The sequence below is a fragment of the Egretta garzetta genome, unplaced genomic scaffold (assembly GCF_000687185.1).
Source record: "Egretta garzetta isolate BGI_Z169 unplaced genomic scaffold, ASM68718v1 scaffold360, whole genome shotgun sequence".
Taxonomy (NCBI): Eukaryota; Metazoa; Chordata; class Aves; order Pelecaniformes; family Ardeidae; genus Egretta; species Egretta garzetta.
In genome coordinates this window covers 1917957-1927186 of record NW_009258261.1, presented here as the reverse complement: position 1 = coordinate 1927186, position 9230 = coordinate 1917957, and the positions used below count along the sequence as shown (strand labels likewise).

The 9230-nt window shown below is 47.7% G+C and overlaps 1 protein-coding gene across 8 annotated transcripts in view; it reads left to right on the top strand.

The window, feature by feature from the left end:
* Positions 1-9230, top strand: part of CHGB (chromogranin B) — a 35025-nt gene that overhangs the window by 14846 nt on the left and 10949 nt on the right. For 2 of the 8 annotated variants that reach the window (XM_035894327.1, XM_035893972.1), the window contains 3 exons: positions 1285-1618; positions 4419-4580; positions 8157-8286. The gene's annotated coding sequence lies outside the window, so the exon portion shown is untranslated. The remainder of the gene's footprint in view (positions 1-1284; positions 1619-4418; positions 4581-8156; positions 8287-9230) is intronic. The other 6 variants (XM_035894063.1, XM_035894029.1, XM_035894147.1 and 3 more) reach the window with 6 other exon arrangements.

The following is a 9230-nucleotide window of genomic DNA, read 5'->3' as shown; positions in this document are numbered from 1 at the left end:
CAAGGAGAGGAGGGCATCAGCACCCAGCCTGCCACGAGGAGAAAGAAATGAAGCTAAGTTCAGATGCTTCTTGCTCAGTGTTTGAGTGCAGCAGGCATGTTGGACAGACATGTCCTCCAAGCAAGGGATGAGGCTGCTAATGCTATTAAGGCTGAACCAGGCCCACTTGCAAGGCCCTGGAGAGGGTGGCAGGTCATGATAGGGATCTGCTGCATGGTTGCCCTTTTGGGGCTGGGGGCGAGGGAGGTGCTGATGCACTTAGGAAGGAGGGATTGGCTGGTTTTGGCAGCAATATCCGTCAGGCTGCAACCAAGAGTAGCCTGTGGGCTGGGGCAGTCCCAGGCTGTCCTCAGGGCTGCTTGGCCATGGTGGGACAGTCACCCATACACGCTGGCTGGGCAGCATCGGGTGCTCCTAATCTTGAACGCAAGTATGCTGTTGACTTTGTTCCCAGTGTGAGTTTGCAACACTTGACCCGTTTGAGCTGAAATATCCCCCCCGGAGGCAGCCACCCAACACGGGTCTGTATGGAGGAGGAGGAGGCATGCAGGGACTGTCTCTTCCCAAAGCCAGGGCGTGACACTTTGCAGGCTCAGTATGCTTCGTGTGAGAGCTGGCGAAGCCACACACTATGGCTTGCTCTTCCCCTTGTCCAGGGCAGCAGAAGTCACTTTCAGAGTCGCTTTTACTGCTTTTCCTGCTGCATCACCTCTCCACCCCCAGGGTTACAAGATGGGCCTTTGGTCAAGGCTTACACCAGCCCATACCTTTTTTTCCTCCCAGTGTTTAAAATGCTTTCTGCTCAGCCTTTCAAACCTCATGTGGAGTGGCTGGACTGAGTCACCCCCGAGTGCCTCCTGCCTGAGCGTGGCCAGCGCTGGCTGCCAGCAGAATGGCTGAGGAAACCCTGGGGTGTTGCTTAAGGCTGAGATACGGGGCCAAGCCCAAGGGAGTAGGCATGGCTGCTGGTTGGAAATCCAGACAGATTGTGCCAAGAAGTCCTACACTGGCTTTATCAAGAGACAGGCCTGAGGACCAGTAGTGACAAACACAACTGGCAGCAAAGGTGCTAAGGACCCCAGGGAGAGCTGGCACCACCCCCTTCCCATGGGAGCTGGCCTCCCAGCTCGTCAAGGCCACCTTTGGAAGGTCTGGAGAGGGAAGTGGTGGCAGGTTCCCACATTAGTACAACTGGATAAGAGGTCATAGCTCTTGGCATCTGCTGGTTTCCACCTTGTGAGGACATTTAATCTTGAAAGAGCTTTTTTCTATATTCCCTGGCAGGCTGTGTGCTGGTTCTACATCCCTGGCTGGGAGCCTGCAGCACATTGCAAGGGCTTTTGGCTGGAAAGTTGCAGAGGCAGATGTGTGTGATGGGATTTTGAACGTCAGCAAAGATGCCCATTTCTCTCTGCCTGCTCCTGCCCATAGGCTGCCAGGTGCCAGCTGCAGTGAACCTCTGCTGCTTGCAGTAAGTGCTGCTCCTTGAAAATCGGTGCCTCTCCAGGGGGTGCAATGGGAACCTGATATCCGCTCTCCAGCAGCCACAAAGTCATAAACCTCTTGTCAAGACCAGCTAGATGGATGGGATGGTGAATGAGGGGCAGGCAGTGTGGAGGTGAGTTTCTGCCAGACCATACTCCTCTCTCTGACTAGGGAGAGATCTTTGGAGAAGGGGCAGAGTGGTGGCCCCAGTGTGGGGCCATGGGATCCATGTGTAGCATCTGTGCTTGGAGCTTTGGTATGCCAGCATTGCCTGGCTTGTTTGTACAGAGGTGGCAAAGCCAGAAGGTTTGTGACCATTCATGTTTGAAGAGGAGGACCTAAATTAATGTTACTGGCAGAGGTATAGAGGAGAGAGACACAGATTAATGCCTCCCTGAGGGAAAGACAATTAAGTAAGTCAGCTCATATCCATCCTGCCAGCCGGTCACTCAGCACTGTCCCATCAGCTGGTCAGTACTTGCACGGCTCCAGACTGCACCGAAATGGTTGGGACAAGAGGGAGAGAGGTGGGGACAGGGCACTGGGGCAGGTGGATGGCCAGGCTGTGATGCAGGAGCAAGCTGGGACCCCTGGGGAGAAAGGGGTCACATTCTAAATCATTGGATTCATGTGTCATTAATTCTGCCTCTTGCAGAATAACTCTTCTATTCTGCAAAGATTCTGATTATCCTTGAGAGGGTGCTTTCTTGGTTATTGCAGGGTTGGAGGGAAGGTTTAGGTTGCATTTGAAAGCCTTCACTCCTGGGGAGCCAAACTCTGGGCACTCCTCCTGCAAGGAGAAGCAGTTACTGCTGCTTGGCTTGCAGAGCTGCTGTCTGTTGGGCTTTTTGCCACTGATCGTTCTCGCTCCCAGCTGCTCATTCCTACTGGCTTTACGTATTATGGTGGCTGCTCTTCCAGAGGCCCGGGGGGATTGCTCTCCTGGCTGGCATGCTGCAGTGGCAGGGAAGGTGTTTTGCAAAACATCAGGTCAGTGCTGAAATGTGGTTCCTCTGCTTCCTCTGCCTTGCTGTCGGGTTGAGTTATCTGAGGTCCCTGGAGTTGTAATGGGGGAGATGAGACTGGAAAAAACTCAGGAGCAGAAGGATGGTGGTGTCCAGTGAACAGGGGGTGGTGTGTGTGAGGAAGGCAAAATCCCTGACAGGCCCTACCTTGTCCATGTGGCACTTTGCAGAGGAATTATAACTATCATTTGCCTCTGGAAAATTGTCCCTACATCACAAATAGGGGTAGTTATTGTCTTACCCAAGACAAGAGAATGCCTGAAATCTCATGCGTCTACAGAAAAACCTAAAATGTCAGGCCAGGGATGAGCTCTGTGGTCCTGGCTCTCAACTGGTATCATTTGAATGCAGTCTCTGAAGTCAATGGAACTAGATAAATTTACACTGACGGAGTATCTGCCAGGTATTTTCAGTTCCTAAGGCTGCCTTTAAACTTAAGCCTCTTAAGCTTTTTTTATAAGCACACAGCAGTTCACACAGAGAGCCTAAAAGTCTTAAAATAAGGGTGTGCAAAAGAAGAAAAGGATTTTCTAGTGGGAATAGATCTTGGCGAAAACTCCTCTTGCATTTTGTAGGTTTTGTTCTCTCTTTCATAGGGTCTTTTTGCAGCTGAGTTTCTGTTTTTAGTGCCAGTGGCAATTGAAAAGAGGCGGTTGAAAACTTCTTTGGCAATTCATTTTGCTCTGTGAATACTGGTGCCATGAAATAGATCAGCACTGCCTTTTCATTCTGGAATTGTGTGCAAGGGCATAATGCATTTTTTTTTTCAGTGCATATGTTGTTCAGCAATAAAAAGTTTCCTTTGAAATCGTTACGGTCTGTTGCAAGAATCTATATATTTTTATCTTACAAAGTTGAAATTTGCCTCTGAAATTTCCATGACACTATCAACCACAGAACAATATTGTTCTTACCAGACAGAACCCTTGCTGAGAGTCAAAGTGCTATAAATATTTAAAGAAATTAATTACTAAGTAAGCCAGACTAGTGCCCCAGTCTGTAAATACTAAATGGAACGTACACAGTTGACGAAGTGCAGGCAGAAACACTGAATGTTTCTGTTTCACTGGGGGTGTTTCATTGCCTAAATGAAATTATTTGCAGTGCAAAGGCAACTGTAAAAGTCATTTTTGCTTAATGACAAGCAGCACTCAAAATACAAGGGCTTAAGTCAGCATTTTGCTTACTGAAAGAAATTTCCATCCTGTTTTACAGTCTACTGCACAAGCCCCAAACTTCTTCACCGGTGAGGTTACCAGTGTGGTTAATCACAAACTTTAAAAAAAAATGTTGGAGGTTGGGCAGGGGTTGTTTTGTGGGGCTTTTTTGGGAAGGTGGCGGATCTAGGTGTGCAGCTCCACTGTGCCCAGGCTAGAGGGTGAGATGCCCCACAGCTCTCAGGCTGCTCTCTGGGTATCAGCTGCCTGGGAGCTCCGGTCATGCAGTGATGCTGAGCGTCCGAAAGCTGAGCCGAGGGAGACATGCTGACAGCTTTCAAAGGTGCTATTGCTCTTTGTCCAGGATTCATTTCTGGTAAGGAGGGTGTTGGGGTGCTGTTACCTCCCCCCCTTGCAGAGGAGGAGGCATCTGGGGCTGCGGAGGCTGCTCCTGTTTGTCAGCAAGGCAATTTCATTACCGCTGAGGCTAGGAGAGGATTTAGTCATAGCCAAATTCATAAAGCCATGAGTAATCATGTAAGGGCTCCCGTGAATCCAAAGCCTCATTTTAGCTTGATGATCAGTTCATCTGGAGTGGCAGGTTTTGACTGGGACTCCAGCACAACATTTTCTGACAGCACATCAGGAATTTATACCAAGGCTAGAAGTTGCAGCACAGATACGAAGAGACTTGTGACTAAAAATCCCAGCGGTGCAACAGTATTAGGCAAATTCCTACTTTCTCTTGCAGGAGGGCCCGAAATGTGGATGTTGTTTCACATCAATGTCATCTTTCCCATGGATGCCATACCAGTGTAACTGCGAGAGCTACGTTGCATTTACTACCTGGAGCAAGCAAGGTCAGCGAGTTGATGTCAGGGAAGGACCTAGGAAGTGGCACTACTTTTTAGTGGTAATCATGCTGACAGCACAGTGTGGAAAAACCATGCTTCATTCTGTAGGCCCCAAAGTCTGCTTTTTATTTATGTATTGATTTTTGTATTGCATCATAACCTAGTTTTCTCCCATCTGAGCTGATAAACACTGAGGGAAGAATGACTGGGGCAGGGAGGTAGGTGTGTGTGAGCAGCATATGAGAAGATGTTCATGTGGAAAACCTGGGATGTCAGGGAAATGGTTGTGTTTAGACTCGGTCTTCCTTCTCTTGCTTACCTGTGCTTTGGGTTTGGTTTTGGTTTGGTTTTCTTTTTCATTCTGGTGATACCTTTACAGCTTCTGTAGCCCGTGAGTGCATCCAGAGGCCCTGAAGATTTTTATCAGCTAGCATAGGGCTTTTTCCAGAAGACCACAGCAGAGTCTCTGCATATATTTTTCATATCCCTTCATGATTATTACATGTCTTTTAGCCATATTTTAAACCGCTGGAGCTAGAAGGATCCTGTGTGGAAGGGAAGAGGGTTACAAGTGAGCAAAATCTTTTTTAAAAGAATACAGAGAAAGACAATTCAAGAAGAATTGACCTGAATTTTTAAAGTTCTTTTGGTTCTGAAGCAGAAGTATCCTGTAGATTCTTTAGATTTTCTTTGAATAAAGTCTTTGAGACTAAAGAGTACCAGTTGGTTTCTAGCAGTTGTTTCTGTACTGCATAAGAGCACGTGGCATGAACAAAACCCCACCACGTGAGGTGCTATATAAATATAGAAAGGAAAAAAGATAGTTGCTCATGCTGCAGAAATTACACATCTGTACCACACAGGGTCTCTTCGCAGCTCCTCTGTCTCTCAGCAGGAGCTCAGTTTGCTGGGCAGTTCATTGATACCATGCGCTAAAGCCACGGGCAGTAACGGGCGTGTTTAACTTTTGGGGAGAAAATTACCCAAAAATATTTCAGGGGAGGCAAAAGATGTTTATTTTAGATTGAACTTGGAAACTGGTTATAGTGTAAATACAGAATTAGGTGGTTTTATATCTCAGTGCATTCAGGTGATTTGCATCCTATTGGACTCAAGTTCTGCTGTGAGGGTGCATTTTTTATCACTTTTGGGTTTTGGATGAGAGAGAGGCTAAACTGAAATGTGCAGGCTGACCGCCCATTAGAAGTAACAAACTGCACCAGCCCTATCCACCCAAGCGCAGGCTGCTGCAGGGCGTGCTTAGGAGCGTTTTGCCTTATCTACTAGCAGTATCATTTCTTCTCCCATGAATTCAGCTCAGGCAGACACTGTTCCTGATATCTCTGTCCCTGTCGTTTGTCAGATCCTCCCGTAGCTCGTCAAGCAAGCTCCATTCATCAGCATAACTGCAGGTGCTTGGTACAGGATAAATAGTCTTTGCTCAATAAGAAGGAGGAGGTCTGAGTGTGGTCCTGGCTGCTGGCTTTCACAGAGGCTTTGGCTGAAGGCAGGCAAAGATTTTGGGGTGTATACAGGCATAGGAACCACTGAAGGGTTGCCCCTGCTGCTTTGCCAGGCCCTCTGTCTGGATGCAGCACAAACAAGATCCAGCTGAGCACTGGCCTGTTCCCTCTCCAGTGGATGTGTGCGATGGATTTTAACTCCTCTGAAGTCTGTTACCGTACACAAACGAAGAGATGAGCCGGGCACCTGATCCTGCCTCACTGTAGAGCTACTAAGATGATAACTGAATTCCTGGGACATGGTTCAACTACATGTTGCACCAGCTCTAAGCCCCTGTAACAGCTGGTATTAGTGAGCTCTGAGTGAATATATATACGGTAATGTATAACGACAGCAAAGCCTATGCATCTGTGCAACCCCACTATCCGTTAGGTTGCAACCGGCATTACATATGCAGAGACCTCTGAAAAGATTTTTACTGCTGTTAGTGAAGCTGGATAGATGGTGTCCCTTGAGGTGCTGGCTTTTCAGGTTTGATTGGTGTTTTTCTCTTAAGATCCATCCCCATAGCACATTCTGAATGAGAGATGAGTTTGCTCATGAAATGGGCTGCAGGATTTTCAGCCCATGAAAGCTTAATTGGCATCCAAGAATGAAGCTAATCCCACTAGCACATCTAATTAGAGGAGAGCAATCCTCATATTCCCCGAGCAGTCTCCTCTCAATTTAGAAGGAGCTCAGACACAGAAACTTGCTTGTCATCCTTTGAAGTTCTAGCTTCTAGCATGAGCCAAACGCCTATTTTTTCAGAGCGCTTGTATTTGAGAGAATGCAGCAGGGTAAATACTGTTTATTCATAGAGCAATAGATTGTCACAACATTATGAGGTGTGTGTATCACTGCAATCAAAGTTCTGACACATCTGAGAAGGGAGGTTGGGGTGTGCCACTCACAACCGATTGAGTGAAATATGCCACCGCCTGCTGTAATCCTGACTTAATGCAGCCACATCTCTTTCCTAGTCTGAGGGGAAGCTCATGCCAGTTGATACGTGGCTGTAAAAGTCCATGTCAAGTGACATTGTTTTGAAAATACAGGCTGATTTAATTAACCGCAGGCAAGGTGCTTGGATTCTCTCTGGTTTTCCAGCACTGGCAGGGATCTGTGGGATCAAGTTTTGAACTCCTACCCTTTAGTGCTGAAGATGGAATTAGATACACTCTATCCAGTTCTGCCCCTGCTCCTGCCACAGATGTCTTGGGTGGCCTCCTGCAGAACTTGCAAATCTTTGCAACCTCGATTCTGATCAAATCTGAAGGCATTAGCGTGTTCCCAATAGACCCTGATATAACTGATGGCAAAACACGCCCGGCAGTGCTGTAACATCTTCTCTTACCAACAGCAAATACAGGATGTCTTGGTTCTTTGGGATCAGCCCACACAATGCTGAGGTGAGGGAGCGTTTCAGAGAAATCCTACAAGTCAGATATAAATAAGCCAACCAGCACAGAAAAAAGAGCCGCGAAGCCCCAGTGGTTGCTGCTGCGGTGCAAGGGATGGATTAGAAGCTACATGAGGCAGGGGTGCAGGACTGCTTCATCTCAGCTGTCTCTTCTGCAGCAAGAAGGCTTCTGTAGTTGTGGTTGTACCGGCTATCAACAGGACTTGTGCGATACTGGTGCTTAGTACGAATACCTCATACCTAAAATAGCTGGCTATTTTTATTCAGCATCTTTTTATCACTTGCCCCTGCCACTGTCATGTCCAAGATAAGTATAGCCAAGCAAATGTTGGAGTAGAGCAGTTACACAAGGATAACCAGAGAGCGCTATTTATGTGCCTGGGGAAGCAGAGAACGCTTATATGGCAAATGTTTCACCTAAAATTCCTTCTCGTGAGCAGCTGAGGAGGTTGAGGCCAGGCTGAATCCTCCCACAGACGGGGGAGGACATGGGGGCCTTGGAGCCAGTGAAATTCTTCATAGTCTTTTGAATCGGGCTCTCGACTTCCCACAGTCAAGGCTAGTGATTTCTGAAGAAGCATCTGCCTGGGGAGATGGGGCTCATATGGAAGTGGCATGCGGGAGGGGGAGGTTAAGGAACCAGAGAAGGTGTTGTGGTGTTGATTTGCTTTCCATGGTGGCCAGGTAACTGGGTTATGTTGGTTTGCAGAAACTGTCATCTGAATGCAAGGTGAACGAGGTGTCTGGCTATGCCTCCCGGAGTTAAGGGCTGTCTTCTGAAACAAGCTTCAAATGGAGCTGAAGTTCCTGGCTTGCTTTACGCACGGATGAAGCTGCATGTGAGTTTTACTGGAGTGTTGTGTCCTTGTGTCCTGTTTTATATGTTTAGAGGATATGTGGTTACAGCAGCCTGGCATTGTTAATACACAATACAGTGTCAGTACACAGAGCAGTAACAGAGATAGCTGCCATTTTGATGCATAGATCCATTGTCCTCCATGAACGCTGGCAATTAAAGGGCCACCTGCTTAGTGCTGAGAAACAAAAAAAGAACAACTGAAAAATACACATAATTTGGAGATGGGCCTGTAAGAGTTAATGAAAGGAAAAGCAAAAGAAGTCCGGGTCTTACAATGTCTTTGCCTGGCTCTGTAGGGAGTTGGGGGGAGTGTTCAGGCTTGCTCTGTGGAGAGCTGATCATCACTTGTCATTTGTGCTTTCCAGTTCATCGAGGACTAATCGGGACAGGGGGCTGTTTAAGAAAATTATGTAAAACTTGATCTCTGTAGGCTTGCTCTGGTTCCCCAGAGCATCATCACAGTAAATAAGAGGTTCGCCTGTGGAGATGGATGCTAAGAGCAGTGATTTCCCTAGTAAAACTCTTGAGGAACGCTGCGTGTCATTCATAAGTATGAGGATCACTTTCCAGTCATTCTCTGGTTCTGGGTTTGCTGTGTGCGGGGCGGGGGGGGCGGCAATGATTTGAGTGGAAGGGACAGAAACCTTGCAGGGAAAAAAAGGCTGCTGCAGCACCTGAAAAGACTTTGATCGGAGATGGATGTGGAAACGCAGGGATGATTTCTTGTGAAAGCTGTTCCGGAGGGATGGATTACCGCACACCTCCTCCCTGTGGGTAGAAGCTCAGCATCCTCTGACGGTGGGAAAGACCCAAGGACGATAGCGCATCCTCCGGGCTGGAGAAAGGAGCAGGGAAACCCCGCTTTTCTCCTTGTCTGAGGGGATGGCGGGGCGGGGGGGTGTAAAGGGTATTAGGAATATCAGG